The sequence below is a fragment of the Phyllobates terribilis genome, unplaced genomic scaffold (assembly GCF_046119375.1).
Source record: "Phyllobates terribilis strain yellow unplaced genomic scaffold, ASM4611937v1 Scaffold_4__5_contigs__length_816908805, whole genome shotgun sequence".
Classification (NCBI taxonomy): Eukaryota; Metazoa; Chordata; class Amphibia; order Anura; family Dendrobatidae; genus Phyllobates; species Phyllobates terribilis.
Genome location: NW_027362764.1, coordinates 266,919,936 through 266,943,382, shown reverse-complemented (window position 1 = coordinate 266,943,382; position 23,447 = coordinate 266,919,936).

The window sequence follows — 23,447 nt, the reverse complement described above, 5'->3', positions numbered from 1 at the left end:
TGCTTTTTTTTTAGATACCAAAGGCCCAAAACTGGATAGTACAGCGATTTGACCCGTGGAACTGTGAAACCACACTGGGATGTCAGGCCTACACAAGACTATTTTCAACAGATATATTTTTGTGTCACAACAGTCAGGAGACACTACTGTTTTTCTTTACGGAATAAACTACCAAAACCTGAATAATAGAGATTTTTTACCGTGGGATGGCAAAACCACAGTTATTGTTTACTGGGGTATACCACACTTATTTAAATAGAGATATTTGCGGCTGTACAGTGAGCGACACACTCAAACTGCTTTTTTTTTAGATACCAAAGGCCCAAAACTGGATAGTACAGCGATTTGACCCGTGGAACTGCGAAACCACTCTGGGATGTCGGGCCTACACAAGACTATTTTCAACAGATATATTTTTGTGTCACAACAGTCAATAAACACTACTGTTTTTCTTTACGGAAAAAACTACCAAAACCTGAATAATAGAGATTTTTTACCGTAGGATGGCAAAACCACAGTTATTGTTTACTGGGGTATACCACACTTTTTTAAATACAGATATTTGCGGCTGAACAGTGAGCAACACACTCAAACTGCTTTTTTTTGAGATACCAAAGGCCCAAAACTGGATAGTACAGCGATTTGACCCGTGGAACTGCGAAACCACACTGGGATGTCGCGCCTACACAAGACTATTTTCAACAGATATATTTTTGTATAACAACAGTCAGGAGACACTACTGTTTTTCTTTACGGAAAAAACTACCAAAACCTGAATAATAGAGATTTTTTACCGTGGGATGGCAAAACCACAGTTATTGTTTACTGGGGTATACCACACTTTTTTAAATAGAGATATTTGCGGCTGAACAGTGAGTGACACACTCAAACTGCTTTTTTTTTAGATACCAAAGTCCCAAAACTGGATAGTACAGCGATTTGACCCGTGGAACTGCGAAACCACACTGGGATGTCGGGCCTACACAAGACTATTTTCAACAGATATATTTTTGTGTCACAACAGTCAGGAGACACTACTGTTTTTCTTTACGGAAAAACTACCAAAACCTGAATAATAGAGATTTTTTACCGTGGGATGGCAAAACCACAGTTATTGTTTACTGGGGTATACCACACTTTTTTAAATAGAGATATTTTCGGCTGAACAGTGAGCGACACACTCAAACTGCTTTTTTTTTAGATACCAAAGGCCCAAAACTGGATAGTACAGCGATTTGACCCGTGGAACTGCGAAACCACACTGGGATGTCGGGCCTACACAAGACTATTTTCAACAGATATATTTTTGTGTCACAACAGTCAGGAGACACTACTGTTTTTCTTTACGGAAAAAACTACCAAAACCTGAATAATAGAGATTTTTTACCGTAGGATGGCAAAACCACAGTTATTGTTTACTGGGGTATACCACACTTTTTTAAATAGAGATATTTGTGGCTGAACAGTGAGCAACACACTCAAACTGCTTTTTTTTGAGATACCAAAGGCCCAAAACTGGATAGTACAGCGATTTGACCCGTGGAACTGCGAAACCACACTGGGATGTCGGGCCTACACAAGACTATTTTCAACAGATATATTTTTGTGTCACAACAGTCAGGAGACACTACTGTTTTTCTTTACGGAAAAAACTACCAAAACCTGAATAATAGAGATTTTTTACCGTGGGATGGCAAAACCACAGTTATTGTTTACTGGGGTATACCACACTTTTTTAAATAGAGATATTTGCGGCTGAACAGTGAGTGACACACTCAAACTGCTTTTTTTTTAGATACCAAAGGCCCAAAACTGGATAGTACAGCGATTTGACCCGTGGAACTGCGAAACCACACTGGGATGTCGGGCCTACACAAGACTATTTTCAACAGACATATTTTTGTGTCACAACAGTCAGGAGACACTACTGATTTTCTTTACGGAAAAACTACCAAAACCTGAATAATAGAGATTTTTTACCGTGGGATGGCAAAACCACAGTTATTGTTTACTGGGATATACCACACTTTTTTAAATAGAGATATTTTCGGCTGAACAGTGAGCGACACACTCAAACTGCTTTTTTTTTAGATACCAAAGGCCCAAAACTGGATAGTACAGCGATTTGACCCGTGGAACTGCGAAACCACACTGGGATGTCGGGCCTACACAAGACTATTTTCAACAGATATATTTTTGTGTCACAACAGTCAGGAGACACTACTGTTTTTCTTTACGGAAAAAACTACCAAAATCTGAATAATAGAGATTTTTTACCGTGGGATGGCAAAACCACAGTTATTGTTTACTGGGGTATACCACACATTTTAAAATAGAGATATTTGCGGCTGAACAGTGAGCGACACACTCAAACTGCTTTTTTTTTAGATACCAAAGGCCCAAAACTGGATAGTACAGCGATTTGACCCGTGGAACTGCGAAACCACATTGGGATGTCGGGCCTACACAAGACTATTTTCAACAGATATATTTTTGTGTCACAACAGTCAGGAGACACTACTGTTTTTCTTTACGGAAAAAACTACCAAAACCTGAATAATAGAGATTTTTTACCGTGGGATGGCAAAACCACAGTTATTGTTTACTGGGGTATACCACACTTTTTTAAATAGAGATATTTTCGGCTGAACAGTGAGCGACACACTCAAACTGCTTTTTATTTAGATACCAAAGGCCCAAAACTGGATAGTACAGCGATTTGACCTGTGGAACTGCGAAACCACACTGGGATGTCGGGCCTACACAAGACTATTTTCAACAGATATATTTTTGTGTCACAACAGTCAGGAGACACTACTGTTTTTCTTTACGGAAAAAACTACCAAAACCTGAATAATAGAGATTTTTTACCGTGGGATGGCAAAACCACAGTTATTGTTTACTGGGGTATACCACACTTTTTTAAATAGAGATATTTTCGGCTGAACAGTGAGCGACACACTCAAACTGCTTTTTTTTTAGATACCAAAGGCCCAAAACTGGATAGTACAGCGATTTGACCCGTGGAACTGCGAAACCACACTGGGATGTCGGGCCTACACAAGACTATTTTCAACAGATATATTTTTGTGTCACAACAGTCAGGAGACACTACTGTTTTTCTTTACGGAATAAACTACCAAAACCTGAATAATAGAGATTTTTTACCGTGGGATGGCAAAACCACAGTTATTGTTTACTGGGGTATACCACACTTATTTAAATAGAGATATTTGCGGCTGTACAGTGAGCGACACACTCAAACTGCTTTTTTTTTAGATACCAAAGGCCCAAAACTGGATAGTACAGCGATTTGACCCGTGGAACTGCGAAACCACTCTGGGATGTCGGGCCTACACAAGACTATTTTCAACAGATATATTTTTGTGTCACAACAGTCAGGAGACACTACTGTTTTTCTTTACGGAAAAAACTACCAAAACCTGAATAATAGAGATTTTTTACCGTGGGATGGCAAAACCACAGTTATTGTTTACTGGGGTATACCACACTTTTTTAAATAGAGATATTTTCGGCTGAACAGTGAGCGACACACTCAAACTGCTTTTTTTTTAGATACCAAAGGCCCAAAACTGGATAGTACAGCGATTTGACCCGTGGAACTGCGAAACCACACTGGGATGTCGGGCCTACACAAGACTATTTTCAACAGATATATTTTTGTGTCACAACAGTCAGGAGACACTACTGTTTTTCTTTACGGAAAAAACTACCAAAATCTGAATAATAGAGATTTTTTACCGTGGGATGGCAAAACCACAGTTATTGTTTACTGGGGTATACCACACTTTTTAAAATAGAGATATTTGCGGCTGAACAGTGAGCGACACACTCAAACTGCTTTTTTTTTAGATACCAAAGGCCCAAAACTGGATAGTACAGCGATTTGACCCGTGGAACTGCGAAACCACATTGGGATGTCGGGCCTACACAAGACTATTTTCAACAGATATATTTTTGTGTCACAACAGTCAGGAGACACTACTGTTTTTCTTTACGGAAAAAACTACCAAAACCTGAATAATAGAGATTTTTTACCGTGGGATGGCAAAACCACAGTTATTGTTTACTGGGGTATACCACACTTTTTTAAATAGAGATATTTTCGGCTGAACAGTGAGCGACACACTCAAACTGCTTTTTATTTAGATACCAAAGGCCCAAAACTGGATAGTACAGCGATTTGACCCGTGGAACTGCGAAACCACACTGGGATGTCGGGCCTACACAAGACTATTTTCAACAGATATATTTTTGTGTCACAACAGTCAGGAGACACTACTGCTTTTCTTTACGGAAAAAACTACCAAAATGTGAATAATAGAGATTTTTTACCATGGGATGGCAAAACCACAGTTATTGTTTACTGGGGTATACCACACTTTTTTAAATAGAGATATTTGCGGCTCAACAGTGAGCGACACACTCAAACTGCTTTTTTTTTAGATACCAAAGGCCCAAAACTGGATAGTACAGCGATTTGACCCGTGGAACTGTGAAACCACACTGGGATGTCGCGCCTACACAAGACTATTTTCAACAGATATATTTTTGTGTCACAACAGTCAGGAGACACTACTGTTTTTCTTTACGGAATAAACTACCAAAACCTGAATAATAGAGATTTTTTACCGTGGGATGGCAAAACCACAGTTATTGTTTACTGGGGTATACCACACTTATTTAAATAGAGATATTTGCGGCTGTACAGTGAGCGACACACTCAAACTGCTTTTTTTTTAGATACCAAAGGCCCAAAACTGGATAGTACAGCGATTTGACCCGTGGAACTGCGAAACCACTCTGGGATGTCGGGCCTACACAAGACTATTTTCAACAGATATATTTTTGTGTCACAACAGTCAATAAACACTACTGTTTTTCTTTACGGAAAAAACTACCAAAACCTGAATAATAGAGATTTTTTACCGTAGGATGGCAAAACCACAGTTATTGTTTACTGGGGTATACCACACTTTTTTAAATACAGATATTTGCGGCTGAACAGTGAGCAACACACTCAAACTGCTTTTTTTTGAGATACCAAAGGCCCAAAACTGGATAGTACAGCGATTTGACCCGTGGAACTGCGAAACCACACTGGGATGTCGCGCCTACACAAGACTATTTTCAACAGATATATTTTTGTATAACAACAGTCAGGAGACACTACTGTTTTTCTTTACGGAAAAAACTACCAAAACCTGAATAATAGAGATTTTTTACCGTGGGATGGCAAAACCACAGTTATTGTTTACTGGGGTATACCACACTTTTTTAAATAGAGATATTTGCGGCTGAACAGTGAGTGACACACTCAAACTGCTTTTTTTTTAGATACCAAAGTCCCAAAACTGGATAGTACAGCGATTTGACCCGTGGAACTGCGAAACCACACTGGGATGTCGGGCCTACACAAGACTATTTTCAACAGATATATTTTTGTGTCACAACAGTCAGGAGACACTACTGTTTTTCTTTACGGAAAAACTACCAAAACCTGAATAATAGAGATTTTTTACCGTGGGATGGCAAAACCACAGTTATTGTTTACTGGGGTATACCACACTTTTTTAAATAGAGATATTTTCGGCTGAACAGTGAGCGACACACTCAAACTGCTTTTTTTTTAGATACCAAAGGCCCAAAACTGGATAGTACAGCGATTTGACCCGTGGAACTGCGAAACCACACTGGGATGTCGGGCCTACACAAGACTATTTTCAACAGATATATTTTTGTGTCACAACAGTCAGGAGACACTACTGTTTTTCTTTACGGAAAAAACTACCAAAACCTGAATAATAGAGATTTTTTACCGTAGGATGGCAAAACCACAGTTATTGTTTACTGGGGTATACCACACTTTTTTAAATAGAGATATTTGTGGCTGAACAGTGAGCAACACACTCAAACTGCTTTTTTTTGAGATACCAAAGGCCCAAAACTGGATAGTACAGCGATTTGACCCGTGGAACTGCGAAACCACACTGGGATGTCGGGCCTACACAAGACTATTTTCAACAGATATATTTTTGTGTCACAACAGTCAGGAGACACTACTGTTTTTCTTTACGGAAAAAACTACCAAAACCTGAATAATAGAGATTTTTTACCGTGGGATGGCAAAACCACAGTTATTGTTTACTGGGGTATACCACACTTTTTTAAATAGAGATATTTGCGGCTGAACAGTGAGTGACACACTCAAACTGCTTTTTTTTTAGATACCAAAGGCCCAAAACTGGATAGTACAGCGATTTGACCCGTGGAACTGCGAAACCACACTGGGATGTCGGGCCTACACAAGACTATTTTCAACAGACATATTTTTGTGTCACAACAGTCAGGAGACACTACTGTTTTTCTTTACGGAAAAACTACCAAAACCTGAATAATAGAGATTTTTTACCGTGGGATGGCAAAACCACAGTTATTGTTTACTGGGATATACCACACTTTTTTAAATAGAGATATTTTCGGCTGAACAGTGAGCGACACACTCAAACTGCTTTTTTTTTAGATACCAAAGGCCCAAAACTGGATAGTACAGCGATTTGACCCGTGGAACTGCGAAACCACACTGGGATGTCGGGCCTACACAAGACTATTTTCAACAGATATATTTTTGTGTCACAACAGTCAGGAGACACTACTGTTTTTCTTTACGGAAAAAACTACCAAAATCTGAATAATAGAGATTTTTTACCGTGGGATGGCAAAACCACAGTTATTGTTTACTGGGGTATACCACACTTTTTAAAATAGAGATATTTGCGGCTGAACAGTGAGCGACACACTCAAACTGCTTTTTTTTTAGATACCAAAGGCCCAAAACTGGATAGTACAGCGATTTGACCCGTGGAACTGCGAAACCACATTGGGATGTCGGGCCTACACAAGACTATTTTCAACAGATATATTTTTGTGTCACAACAGTCAGGAGACACTACTGTTTTTCTTTACGGAAAAAACTACCAAAACCTGAATAATAGAGATTTTTTACCGTGGGATGGCAAAACCACAGTTATTGTTTACTGGGGTATACCACACTTTTTTAAATAGAGATATTTTCGGCTGAACAGTGAGCGACACACTCAAACTGCTTTTTATTTAGATACCAAAGGCCCAAAACTGGATAGTACAGCGATTTGACCTGTGGAACTGCGAAACCACACTGGGATGTCGGGCCTACACAAGACTATTTTCAACAGATATATTTTTGTGTCACAACAGTCAGGAGACACTACTGTTTTTCTTTACGGAATAAACTACCAAAACCTGAATAATAGAGATTTTTTACCGTGGGATGGCAAAACCACAGTTATTGTTTACTGGGGTATACCACACTTTTTTAAATAGAGATATTTGCGGCTGAACAGTGAGTGACACACTCAAACTGCTTTTTTTTTAGATACCAAAGGCCCAAAACTGGATAGTACAGCGATTTGACCCGTGGAACTGCGAAACCACACTGGGATGTCGGGCCTACACAAGACTATTTTCAACAGATATATTTTTGTGTCACAACAGTCAGGAGACACTACTGTTTTTCTTTACGGAAAAAACTACCAAAATCTGAATAATAGAGATTTTTTACCGTGGGATGGCAAAACCACAGTTATTGTTTACTGGGGTATACCACACTTTTTAAAATAGAGATATTTGCGGCTGAACAGTGAGCGACACACTCAAACTGCTTTTTTTTTAGATACCAAAGGCCCAAAACTGGATAGTACAGCGATTTGACCCGTGGAACTGCGAAACCACATTGGGATGTCGGGCCTACACAAGACTATTTTCAACAGATATATTTTTGTGTCACAACAGTCAGGAGACACTACTGTTTTTCTTTACGGAAAAAACTACCAAAACCTGAATAATAGAGATTTTTTACCGTGGGATGGCAAAACCACAGTTATTGTTTACTGGGGTATACCACACTTTTTTAAATAGAGATATTTTCGGCTGAACAGTGAGCGACACACTCAAACTGCTTTTTTTTTAGATACCAAAGGCCCAAAACTGGATAGTACAGCGATTTGACCCGTGGAACTGCGAAACCACACTGGGATGTCGGGCCTACACAAGACTATTTTCAACAGATATATTTTTGTGTCACAACAGTCAGGAGACACTACTGTTTTTCTTTACGGAATAAACTACCAAAACCTGAATAATAGAGATTTTTTACCGTGGGATGGCAAAACCACAGTTATTGTTTACTGGGGTATACCACACTTATTTAAATAGAGATATTTGCGGCTGTACAGTGAGCGACACACTCAAACTGCTTTTTTTTTAGATACCAAAGGCCCAAAACTGGATAGTACAGCGATTTGACCCGTGGAACTGCGAAACCACTCTGGGATGTCGGGCCTACACAAGACTATTTTCAACAGATATATTTTTGTGTCACAACAGTCAGGAGACACTACTGTTTTTCTTTACGGAAAAAACTACCAAAACCTGAATAATAGAGATTTTTTACCGTGGGATGGCAAAACCACAGTTATTGTTTACTGGGGTATACCACACTTTTTTAAATAGAGATATTTTCGGCTGAACAGTGAGCGACACACTCAAACTGCTTTTTTTTTAGATACCAAAGGCCCAAAACTGGATAGTACAGCGATTTGACCCGTGGAACTGCGAAACCACACTGGGATGTCGGGCCTACACAAGACTATTTTCAACAGATATATTTTTGTGTCACAACAGTCAGGAGACACTACTGTTTTTCTTTACGGAATAAACTACCAAAATCTGAATAATAGAGATTTTTTACCGTGGGATGGCAAAACCACAGTTATTGTTTACTGGGGTATACCACACTTTTTTAAATAGAGATATTTGCGGCTGAACAGTGAGTGACACACTCAAACTGCTTTTTTTTTAGATACCAAAGGCCCAAAACTGGATAGTACAGCGATTTGACCCGTGGAACTGCGAAACCACACTGGGATGTCGGGCCTACACAAGACTATTTTCAACAGATATATTTTTGTGTCACAACAGTCAGGAGACACTACTGTTTTTCTTTACGGAAAAAACTACCAAAATCTGAATAATAGAGATTTTTTACCGTGGGATGGCAAAACCACAGTTATTGTTTACTGGGGTATACCACACTTTTTAAAATAGAGATATTTGCGGCTGAACAGTGAGCGACACACTCAAACTGCTTTTTTTTTAGATACCAAAGGCCCAAAACTGGATAGTACAGCGATTTGACCCGTGGAACTGCGAAACCACATTGGGATGTCGGGCCTACACAAGACTATTTTCAACAGATATATTTTTGTGTCACAACAGTCAGGAGACACTACTGTTTTTCTTTACGGAAAAAACTACCAAAACCTGAATAATAGAGATTTTTTACCGTGGGATGGCAAAACCACAGTTATTGTTTACTGGGGTATACCACACTTTTTTAAATAGAGATATTTTCGGCTGAACAGTGAGCGACACACTCAAACTGCTTTTTTTTTAGATACCAAAGGCCCAAAACTGGATAGTACAGCGATTTGACCCGTGGAACTGCGAAACCACACTGGGATGTCGGGCCTACACAAGACTATTTTCAACAGATATATTTTTGTGTCACAACAGTCAGGAGACACTACTGTTTTTCTTTACGGAATAAACTACCAAAACCTGAATAATAGAGATTTTTTACCGTGGGATGGCAAAACCACAGTTATTGTTTACTGGGGTATACCACACTTATTTAAATAGAGATATTTGCGGCTGTACAGTGAGCGACACACTCAAACTGCTTTTTTTTTAGATACCAAAGGCCCAAAACTGGATAGTACAGCGATTTGACCCGTGGAACTGCGAAACCACTCTGGGATGTCGGGCCTACACAAGACTATTTTCAACAGATATATTTTTGTGTCACAACAGTCAGGAGACACTACTGTTTTTCTTTACGGAAAAAACTACCAAAACCTGAATAATAGAGATTTTTTACCGTGGGATGGCAAAACCACAGTTATTGTTTACTGGGGTATACCACACTTTTTTAAATAGAGATATTTTCGGCTGAACAGTGAGCGACACACTCAAACTGCTTTTTTTTTAGATACCAAAGGCCCAAAACTGGATAGTACAGCGATTTGACCCGTGGAACTGCGAAACCACACTGGGATGTCGGGCCTACACAAGACTATTTTCAACAGATATATTTTTGTGTCACAACAGTCAGGAGACACTACTGTTTTTCTTTACGGAAAAAACTACCAAAATCTGAATAATAGAGATTTTTTACCGTGGGATGGCAAAACCACAGTTATTGTTTACTGGGGTATACCACACTTATTTAAATAGAGATATTTGCGGCTGTACAGTGAGCGACACACTCAAACTGCTTTTTTTTTAGATACCAAAGGCCCAAAACTGGATAGTACAGCGATTTGACCCGTGGAACTGCGAAACCACTCTGGGATGTCGGGCCTACACAAGACTATTTTCAACAGATATATTTTTGTGTCACAACAGTCAGGAGACACTACTGTTTTTCTTTACGGAAAAAACTACCAAAACCTGAATAATAGAGATTTTTTACCGTGGGATGGCAAAACCACAGTTATTGTTTACTGGGGTATACCACACTTTTTTAAATAGAGATATTTTCGGCTGAACAGTGAGCGACACACTCAAACTGCTTTTTTTTTAGATACCAAAGGCCCAAAACTGGATAGTACAGCGATTTGACCCGTGGAACTGCGAAACCACACTGGGATGTCGGGCCTACACAAGACTATTTTCAACAGATATATTTTTGTGTCACAACAGTCAGGAGACACTACTGTTTTTCTTTACGGAAAAAACTACCAAAATCTGAATAATAGAGATTTTTTACCGTGGGATGGCAAAACCACAGTTATTGTTTACTGGGGTATACCACACTTTTTAAAATAGAGATATTTGCGGCTGAACAGTGAGCGACACACTCAAACTGCTTTTTTTTTAGATACCAAAGGCCCAAAACTGGATAGTACAGCGATTTGACCCGTGGAACTGCGAAACCACATTGGGATGTCGGGCCTACACAAGACTATTTTCAACAGATATATTTTTGTGTCACAACAGTCAGGAGACACTACTGTTTTTCTTTACGGAAAAAACTACCAAAACCTGAATAATAGAGATTTTTTACCGTGGGATGGCAAAACCACAGTTATTGTTTACTGGGGTATACCACACTTTTTTAAATAGAGATATTTTCGGCTGAACAGTGAGCGACACACTCAAACTGCTTTTTATTTAGATACCAAAGGCCCAAAACTGGATAGTACAGCGATTTGACCTGTGGAACTGCGAAACCACACTGGGATGTCGGGCCTACACAAGACTATTTTCAACAGATATATTTTTGTGTCACAACAGTCAGGAGACACTACTGTTTTTCTTTACGGAATAAACTACCAAAACCTGAATAATAGAGATTTTTTACCGTGGGATGGCAAAACCACAGTTATTGTTTACTGGGGTATACCACACTTTTTTAAATAGAGATATTTGCGGCTGAACAGTGAGTGACACACTCAAACTGCTTTTTTTTTAGATACCAAAGGCCCAAAACTGGATAGTACAGCGATTTGACCCGTGGAACTGCGAAACCACACTGGGATGTCGGGCCTACACAAGACTATTTTCAACAGATATATTTTTGTGTCACAACAGTCAGGAGACACTACTGTTTTTCTTTACGGAAAAAACTACCAAAATCTGAATAATAGAGATTTTTTACCGTGGGATGGCAAAACCACAGTTATTGTTTACTGGGGTATACCACACTTTTTAAAATAGAGATATTTGCGGCTGAACAGTGAGCGACACACTTAAACTGCTTTTTTTTTAGATACCAAAGGCCCAAAACTGGATAGTACAGCGATTTGACCCGTGGAACTGCGAAACCACATTGGGATGTCGGGCCTACACAAGACTATTTTCAACAGATATATTTTTGTGTCACAACAGTCAGGAGACACTACTGTTTTTCTTTACGGAAAAAACTACCAAAACCTGAATAATAGAGATTTTTTACCGTGGGATGGCAAAACCACAGTTATTGTTTACTGGGGTATACCACACTTTTTTAAATAGAGATATTTTCGGCTGAACAGTGAGCGACACACTCAAACTGCTTTTTTTTTAGATACCAAAGGCCCAAAACTGGATAGTACAGCGATTTGACCCGTGGAACTGCGAAACCACACTGGGATGTCGGGCCTACACAAGACTATTTTCAACAGATATATTTTTGTGTCACAACAGTCAGGAGACACTACTGTTTTTCTTTACGGAATAAACTACCAAAACCTGAATAATAGAGATTTTTTACCGTGGGATGGCAAAACCACAGTTATTGTTTACTGGGCTATACCACACTTTTTTAAATAGAGATATTTGCGGCTGTACAGTGAGCGACACACTCAAACTGCTTTTTTTTTAGATACCAAAGGCCCAAAACTGGATAGTACAGCGATTTGACCCGTGGAACTGCGAAACCACTCTGGGATGTCGGGCCTACACAAGACTATTTTCAACAGATATATTTTTGTGTCACAACAGTCAGGAGACACTACTGTTTTTCTTTACGGAAAAAACTACCAAAACCTGAATAATAGAGATTTTTTACCGTAGGATGGCAAAACCACAGTTATTGTTTACTGGGGTATACCACACTTTTTTAAATAGAGATATTTGTGGCTGAACAGTGAGCGACACACTCAAACTGCTTTTTTTTTAGATACCAAAGGCCCAAAACAGGATAGTACAGCGATTTGACCCGTGGAACTGCGAAACCACACTGGGATGTCGGGCCTACACAAGACTATTTTCAACAGATATATTTTTGTGTCACAACAGTCAGGAGACACTACTGTTTTTCTTTACGGAAAAAACTACCAAAACCTGAATAATAGAGATTTTTTACCGTGGGATGGCAAAACCACAGTTATTGTTTACTGGGGTATACCACACTTTTTAAATAGAGATATTTGCGGCTGAACAGTGAGCGACACACTCAAACTGCTTTTTTTTTAGATACCAAAGGCCCAAAACTTTATAGTACAGCGATTTGACCCGTGGAACTGCGAAACCACACTGGGATGTCGGGCCTACACAAGACTATTTTCAACAGATATATTTTTGTGTCACAACAGTCAGGAGACACTACTGTTTTTCTTTACGGAAAAAAATACCAAAACCTGAATAATAGAGTTTTTTTACCGTGGGATGGCAAAACCACAGTTATTGTTTACTGGGGTATACCACACTTTTTTAAATAGAGATACTTGCGGCTGAACAGTGAGCGACACACTCAAACTGCTTTTTTTTTAGATACCAAAGGCCCAAAACTGGATAGTACAGCGATTTGACCCGTGGAACTGCGAAACCACTCTGGGATGTCGGGCCTACACAAGACTATTTTGAACAGATATATTTTTGTGTCACAACAGTCAGGAGACACTACTGTTTTTCTTTACGGAAAAAACTGCCAAAACCTGAATAATAGAGATTTTTTACCGTGGGATGGCAAAACCACAGTTATTGTTTATTGGGGTATACCACACTTTTTTAAATAGAGATATTTGCGGCTGAACAGTGAGCGACACACTCAAACTGCTTTTTTTTTAGATACCAAAGGCCCAAAACTGGATAGTACAGCGATTTGACCCGTGGAACTGCGAAACTACACTGGGATGTCGTGCCTACACAAGACTATTTTCAACAGATATATTTTTGTGTTACAACAGTCAGGAGACACTACTGTTTTTCTTTACGGAAAAAACTACCAAAACCTGAATAATAGAGATTTTTTACCGTGGGATGGCAAAACCACAGTTATTGTTTACTGGGGTATACCACACTTTTTAAAATAGAGATATTTTCGGCTGAACAGTGAGCGACACACTCAAACTGCTTTTTTTATAGATACCAAAGGCCCAAAACTGGATAGTACAGCAATTTGACCCGTGGAACTGCGAAACCACACTGGGATGTCGGGCCTACACAAGACTATTTTCAACAGATATATTTTTGTGTCACAACAGTCAGGAGACACTACTGTTTTTCTTTACGGAATAAACTACCAAAACCTGAATAATAGAGATTTTTTACCGTGGGATGGCAAAACCACAGTTATTGTTTACTGGGGTATTCCACACTTTTTTAAATAGAGATATTTGCGGCTGTACAGTGAGCGACACACTCAAACTGCTTTTTTTTTAGATACCAAAGGCCCAAAACTGGATACTACAGGGATTTGACCTGTGGAACTGCGAAACTACACTGGGATGTCGGGCCTACACAAGACTATTTTTAACAGATATATTTTTGTGTCACAACAGTCAGGAGACACTACTGTTTTTCTTTACGGAAAAAACTACCAAAATCTGAATAATAGAGATTTTTTACCGTGGGATGGCAAAACCACAGTTATTGTTTACTGGGGTATACCACAATTTTTTAAATAGAGATATTTTCGGCTGAACAGTGAGCGACACACGCAAACTGCTTTTTTTTAGATACCAAAGGCCCAAAACTGGATAGTACAGCGATTTGACCCGTGGAACTGCGAAACCACACTGGGATGTCGGGCCTACACAAGACTATTTTCAACAGATATATTTTTGTGTCACAACAGTCAGGAGACACTACTGTTTTTCTTTATGGAAAAAACTACCAAAACCTGAATAATAGAGATTTTTTACCGTGGGATGGAAAAACCACAGTTATTGTTTACTGTGGTATATCACACTTTTTTAAATAGAGATATTTGCGGCTGAACAGTGAGCGACACACTCAAACTGCTTTTTTTTTAGATACCAAAGGCCCAAAACTGGATAGTACAGCGATTTGACCCGTGGAACTGCGAAACCACACTGGGATGTCGGGCCTACACAAGACTATTTTCAACAGATATATTTTTGTGTCACAACAGTCAGGAGACACTACTGTTTTTCTTTACGGAAAAAACTACCAAAATGTGAATAATAGAGATTTTTTACCATGGGATGGCAAAACCACAGTTATTGTTTACTGGGGTATACCACACTTTTTTAAATAGAGATATTTGCGGCTCAACAGTGAGCGACACACTCAAACTGCTTTTTTTTTAGATACCAAAGGCCCAAAACTGGATAGTACAGCGATTTGACCCGTGGAACTGTGAAACCACACTGGGATGTCAGGCCTACACAAGACTATTTTCAACAGATATATTTTTGTGTCACAATAGTCAGGAGACACTACTGTTTTTCTTTACGGAATAAACTACCAAAACCTGAATAATAGAGATTTTTTACCGTGGGATGGCAAAACCACAGTTATTGTTTACTGGGGTATACCACACTTTTTTAAATAGAGATATTTGCGGCTGTACAGTGAGCGACACACTCAAACTGCTTTTTTTTTAGATACCAAAGGCCCAAAACTGGATAGTACAGCGATTTGACCCGTGGAACTGCGAAACCACTCTGGGATGTCGGGCCTACACAAGACTATTTTCAACAGATATATTTTTGTGTCACAACAGTCAGGAGACACTACTGTTTTTCTTTACGGAAAAACTACCAAAACCTGAATAATAGAGATTTTTTACCGTGGGATGGCAAAACCACAGTTATTGTTTACTGGGGTATACCACACTTTTTTAAATAGAGATATTTTCGGCTGAACAGTGAGCGACACACTCAAACTGCTTTTTTTTTAGATACCAAAAACCCAAAACTGGATAGTACAGCGATTTGACCCGTGGAACTGCGAAACCACACTGGGATGTCGGGCCTACACAAGACTATTTTCAACAGATATATTTTTGTGTCACAACAGTCAGGAGACACTACTGTTTTTCTTTACGGAAAAAACTACCAAAATCTGAATAATAGAGATTTTTTACCGTGGGATGGCAAAACCACAGTTATTGTTTACTGGGGTATACCACAATTTTTAAAATAGAGATATTTGCGGCTGAACAGTGAGCGACACACTCAAACTGCTTTTTTTTCAGATACCAAAGGCCCAAAACTGGATAGTACAGCGATTTGACCCGTGGAACTGCGAAACCACACTGGGATGTCGGGCCTACACAAGACTATTTTCAACAGATATATTTTTGTGTCACAACAGTCAGGAGACACTACTGTTTTTCTTTACGGAATAAACTACCAAAACCTGAATAATAGAGATTTTTTACCGTGGGATGGCAAAACCACAGTTATTGTTTACTGGGGTATACCACACTTTTTTAAATAGAGATATTTGCGGCTGAACAGTGAGTGACACACTCAAACTGCTTTTTTTTTAGATACCAAAGGCCCAAAACTGGATAGTACAGCGATTTGACCCGTGGAACTGCGAAACCACACTGGGATGTCGGGCCTACACAAGACTATTTTCAACAGATATATTTTTGTGTCACAACAGTCAGGAGACACTACTGTTTTTCTTTACGGAAAAAACTATCAAAATCTGAATAATAGAGATTTTTTACCGTGGGATGGCAAAACCACAGTAATTGTTTACTGGGGTATACCACACTTTTTAAAATAGAGATATTTGCGGCTGAACAGTGAGCGACACACTCAAACTGCTTTTTTTTTAGATACCAAAGGCCCAAAACTGGATAGTACAGCGATTTAACCCGTGGAACTGCGAAACTACATTGGGATGTTGGGCCTACACAAGACTATTTTCAACAGATATATTTTTGTGTCACAACAGTCAGGAGACACTACTGTTTTTCTTTACGGAAAAAACTACCAAAACCTGAATAATAGAGATTTTTTACCGTGGGATGGCAAAACCACAGTTATTGTTTACTGGGGTATACCACACTTTTTTAAATAGAGATATTTTCGGCTGAACAGTGAGCGACACACTCAAACTGCTTTTTTTTAGATACCAAAGGCCCAAAACTGGATAGTACAGCGATTTGACCCGTGGAACTGCGAAACCACACTGGGATGTCGGGCCTACACAAGACTATTTTCAACAGATATATTTTTGTGTCACAACAGTCAGGAGACACTACTGTTTTTCTTTACGGAAAAAACTACCAAAACCTGAATAATAGAGATTTTTTACCGTGGGATGGAAAAACCACAGTTATTGTTTACTGTGGTATATCACACTTTTTTAAATAGAGATATTTGCTGCTGAACAGTGAGCAACACACTCAAACTGCTTTTTTTTTAGATACCAAAGGCCCAAAACTGGATAGTACAGCGATTTGACCCGTGGAACTGCGAAACCACACTGGGATGTCGGGCCTACACAAGACTATTTTCAACAGATATATTTTTGTGTCACAACAGTCAGGAGACACTACTGTTTTTCTTTACGGAAAAAACTACCAAAATCTGAATAATAGAGATTTTTTACCATGGGATGGCAAAACCACAGTTATTGTTTACTGGGGTATACCACACTTTTTAAATAGAGATATTTGCGGCTCAACAGTGAGCGACACACTCAAAGTGCTTTTTTTTTAGATACCAAAGGCCCAAAACTGGATAGTACAGCGATTTGACCCGTGGAACTGTGAAACCACACTGGGATGTCAGGCCTACACAAGACTATTTTCAACAGATATATTTTTGTGTCACAACAGTCAGGAGACACTACTGTTTTTCTTTACGGAATAAACTACCAAAACCTGAATAATAGAGATTTTTTACCGTGGGATGGCAAAACCACAGTTATTGTTTACTGGGGTATACCACACTTTTTTAAATAGAGATATTTGCGGCTGTACAGTGAGCGACACACTCAAACTGCTTTTTTTTTAGATACCAAAGGCCCAAAACTGGATAGTACAGCGATTTGACCCGTGGAACTGCGAAACCACTCTGGGATGTCGGGCCTACACAAGACTATTTTCAACAGATATATTTTTGTGTCACAACAGTCAGGACACACTACTGTTTTTCTTTACGGAAAAAACTACCAAAACCTGAATAATAGAGATTTTTTACCGTAGGATGGCAAAACCACAGTTATTGTTTACTGGGGTATACCACACTTTTTTAAATAGAGATATTTGCGGCTGTACAGTGAGCAACACACTCAAACTGCTTTTTTTTGAGATACCAAAGGCCCAAAACTGGATAGTACAGCGATTTGACCCGTGGAACTGCGAAACCACACTGGGATGTCGGGCCTACACAAGACTATTTTCAACAGATATATTTTTGTGTCACAACAGTCAGGAGACACTACTGTTTTTCTTTATGGAAAAAACTACCAAAACCTGAATAATAGAGATTTTTTACCGTGGGATGGCAAAAACACAGTTATTGTTTACTGGGGTATACCACACTTTTTTAAATAGAGATATTTGCGGCTGAACAGTGAGTGACACACTCAAACTGCTTTTTTTTTAGATACCAAAAGCCCAAAACTGGATAGTACAGCGATTTGACCCGTGGAACTGCGAAACCACACTGGGATGTCGGGCCTACACAAGACTATTTTCAACAGATATATTTTTGTGTCACAACAGTCAGGAGACACTACTGTTTTTCTTTACGGAAAAAACTACCAAAATCTGAATAATAGAGATTTTTTTACCGTGGGATGGCAAAACCACAGTTATTGTTTACTGGGGTATACCACAATTTTTAAAATAGAGATATTTGCGGCTGAACAGTGAGCGACACACTCAAACTGCTTTTTTTTTAGATACCAAAGGCCCAAAACTGGATAGTACAGCGATTTGACCCGTGGAACTGCGAAACCACATTGGGATGTCGGGCCTACACAAGACTATTTTCAACAGATATATTTTTGTGTCACAACAGTCAGGAGACACTACTGTTTTTCTTTACGGAAAAAACTACCAAAACCTGAATAATAGAGATTTTTTACCGTGGAATGGCAAAACCACAGTTATTGTTTACTGGGGTATACCACACTTTTTTAAATAGAGATATTTTCGGCTGAACAGTGAGCGACACACTCAAACTGCTTTTTTTTTAGATACCAAAGGCCCAAAACTGGATAGTACAGCGATTTGACCCGTGGAACTGCGAAACCACACTGGGATGTCGGGCCTACACAAAACTATTTTCAACAGATATATTTCTGTGTCACAACAGTCAGGAGACACTACTGTTTTTCTTTACGGAAAAAACTACCAAAATCTGAATAATAGAGATTTTTTACCGTGGGATGGCAAAACCACAGTTATTGTTTACTGGGGTATACCACACTTTTTAAAATAGAGATATTTGCGGCTGAACAGTGAGCGACACACTCAAACTGCTTTTTTTTTAGATACCAAAGGCCCAAAACTGGATAGTACAGCGATTTGACCCGTGGAACTGCGAAACCACATTGGGATGTCGGGCCTACACAAGACTATTTTCAACAGATATATTTTTGTGTCACAACAGTCAGGAGACACTAGTGTTTTTCTTTACGGAAAAAACTACCAAAACCTGAATAATAGAGATTTTTTACCGTGGGATGTCAAAACCACAGTTATTGTTTACTGGGGTATACCACACTTTTTTAAATAGAGATATTTTCGGCTGAACAGTGAGCGACACACTCAAACTGCTTTTTTTTTAGATACCAAAGGCCCAAAACTGGATAGTACAGCGATTTGACCCGTGGAACTGCGAAACCACACTGGGATGTCGGGCCTACACAAGACTATTTTCAACAGATATATTTTTGTGTCACAACAGTCAGGAGACACTACTGTTTTTCTTTACGGAATAAACTACCAAAACCTGAATAATAGAGATTTTTTACCGTGGGATGGCAAAACCACAGTTATTGTTTACTGGGGTATACCACACTTTTTTAAATAGAGATATTTGCGGCTGTACAGTGAGCGACACACTCAAACTGCTTTTTTTTTAGATACCAAAGGCCCAAAACTGGATAGTACAGCGATTTGACCCGTGGAACTGCGAAACCACTCTGGGATGTCGGGCCTACACAAGACTATTTTCAACAGATATATTTTTGTGTCACAACAGTCAGGAGACACTACTGTTTTTCTTTACGGAAAAAACTACCAAAACCTGAATAATAGAGATTTTTTACCGTAGGATGGCAAAACCACAGTTATTGTTTACTGGGGTATACCACACTTTTTTAAATAGAGATATTTGCGGCTGAACAGTGAGCAACACACTCAAACTGCTTTTTTTTGAGATACCAAAGGCCCAAAACTGGATAGTACAGCGATTTGACCCGTGGAACTGCGAAACCACACTGGGATGTCGGGCCTACACAAGACTATTTTCAACAGATATATTTTTGTGTCACAACAGTCAGGAGACACTACTGTTTTTCTTTACGGAAAAAACTACCAAAACCTGAATAATAGAGATTTTTTACCGTGGGATGGCAAAACCACAGTTATTGTTTACTGGGGTATACCACACTTTTTTAAATAGAGATATTTGCGGCTGAACAGTGAGCGACACACTCAAACTGCTTTTTTTTTAGATACCAAAGGCCCAAAACTGGATAGTACATCGATTTGACCCGTGGAAATGCGAAACCACTCTGGGATGTCGGGCCTACGCAAGACTATTTTCAACAGATATATTTTTGTGTCACAACAGTCAGGAGGCACTACTGTTTTCTTTACGGAAAAAACTACCAAAACCTGAATAATAGAGATTTTTTACCGTAGGATGGCAAAACCACAGTTATTGTTTATTGGGGTATACCACACTTTTTTAAATAGAGATATTTGCGGCTGAACAGTGAGCGACACACTCAAACTGCTTTTTTTTTAGATACCAATGGCCCAAAACTGGATAGTACAGCGATTTGACCCGTGGAACTGCGAAACCACACTGGGATGTCGGGCCTACACAAGACTATTTTCAACAGATATATTTTTGTGTTACAACAGTCAGGAGACACTACTGTTTTTCTTTACGGAAAAAACTACCAAAACCTGAATAATAGAGATTTTTTACCGTGGGATGGCAAAACCACCGTTATTGTTTACTGGGGTATACCACACTTTTTAAAATAGAGATATTTGCGGCTGAACAGTGAGCGACACACTCAAACTGCTTTTTTTTTAGATACCAAAGGCCCAAAACTGGATAGTACAGCGATTTGACCCGTGGAACTGCGAAACCACATTGGGATGTCGGGCCTACACAAGACTATTTTCAACAGATATATTTTTGTTTCACAACAGTCAGGAGACACTACTGTTTTTCTTTACGGAAAAAACTACCAAAACCTGAATAATAGAGATTTTTTACCGTGGGATGGCAAAACCACAGTTATTGTTTACTGGGGTATACCACACTTTTTTAAATAGAGATATTTTCGGCTGAATAGTGAGCGACACACTCAAACTGCTTTTTTTTTAGATACCAAAGGCCCAAAACTGGATAGTACAGCAATTTGACCCGTGGAACTGCGAAACCACACTGGGATGTCGGGCCTACACAAGACTATTTTCAACAGATATATTTTTGTGTCACAACAGTCAGGAGACACTACTGTTTTTCTTTACGGAAAAAACTACCAAAACCTGAATAATAGAGATTTTTTACCGTGGGATGGCAAAACCACAGTTATTGTTTATTGGGGTATACCACACTTTTTTAAATAGAGATATTTGCGGCTGAACAGTGAGCGACACACTCAAACTGCTTTTTTTTTAGATACCAAAGGCCCAAAACTGGATAGTACAGCGATTTGACCCGTGGAACTGCGAAACCACTCTGGGATGTCGGGCCTACACAAGACTATTTTCAACAGATATATTTTTGTGTCACAACAGTCAGGAGACACTACTGTTTTTCTTTACGGAATAAACTACCAAAACCTGAATAATAGAGATTTTTTACCGTGGGATGGCAAAACCACAGTTATTGTTTACTGGGGTATACCACACTTTTTTAAATAGAGATATATGCGGCTGTACAGTGAGCGACACACTCAAACTGCTTTTTTTTTAGATACCAAAGGCCCAAAACTGGATAGTACAGCGATTTGACCCGTGGAACTGCGAAACCACTCTGGGATGTCGGGCCTACACAAGACTATTTTCAACAGATATATTTTTGTGTCACAACAGTCAGGAGACACTACTGTTTTTCTTTACGGAAAAAACTACCAAAACCTGAATAATAGAGATTTTTTACCGTAGGATGGCAAAACCACAGTTATTGTTTACTGGGGTATACCACACTTTTTTAAATAGAGATATTTGCGGCTGAACAGTGAGCAACACACTCAAACTGCTTTTTTTTGAGATACCAAAGGCCCAAAACTGGATAGTACAGCGATTTGACCCGTGGAACTGCGAAACCACACTGGGATGTCGGGCCTACACAAGACTATTTTCAACAGATATATTTTTGTGTCACAACAGTCAGGAGACACTACTGTTTTTCTTTACGGAAAAAACTACCAAAACCTGAATAATAGAGATTTTTTACCGTGGGATGGCAAAACCACAGTTATTGTTTATTGGGGTATACCACACTTTTTTAAATAGAGATATTTGCGGCTGAACAGTGAGCGACACACTCAAACTGCTTTTTTTTTAGATACCAAAGGCCCAAAACTGGATAGTACAGCGATTTGACCCGTGGAACTGCGAAACCACTCTGGGATGTCGGGCCTACACAAGACTATTTTCAACAGATATATTTTTGTGTCACAACAGTCAGGAGACACTACTGTTTTTCTTTACGGAATAAACTACCAAAACCTGAATAATAGAGATTTTTTACCGTGGGATGGCAAAACCACAGTTATTGTTTACTGGGGTATACCACACTTTTTTAAATAGAGATATATGCGGCTGTACAGTGAGCGACACACTCAAACTGCTTTTTTTTTAGATACCAAAGGCCCAAAACTGGATAGTACAGCGATTTGACCCGTGGAACTGCGAAACCACACTGGGATGTCGGGCCTACACAAGACTATTTTCAACAGATATATTTTTGTGTTACAACAGTCAGGAGACACTACTGTTTTTCTTTACGGAAAAAACTACCAAAACCTGAATAATAGAGATTTTTTACCGTGGGATGGCAAAACCACAGTTATTGTTTACTGGGGTATACCACACTTTTTAAAATAGAGATATTTGCGGCTGAACAGTGAGCGACACACTCAAACTGCTTTTTTTTTAGATACCAAAGGCCCAAAACTGGATAGTACAGCGATTTGACCCGTGGAACTGCGAAACCACATTGGGATGTCGGGCCTACACAAGACTATTTTCAACAGATATATTTTTGTTTCACAACAGTCAGGAGACACTACTGTTTTTCTTTACGGAAAAAACTACCAAAACCTGAATAATAGAGATTTTTTACCGTGGGATGGCAAAACCACAGTTATTGTTTACTGGGGTATACCACACTTTTTTAAATAGAGATATTTTCGGCTGAACAGTGAGCGACACA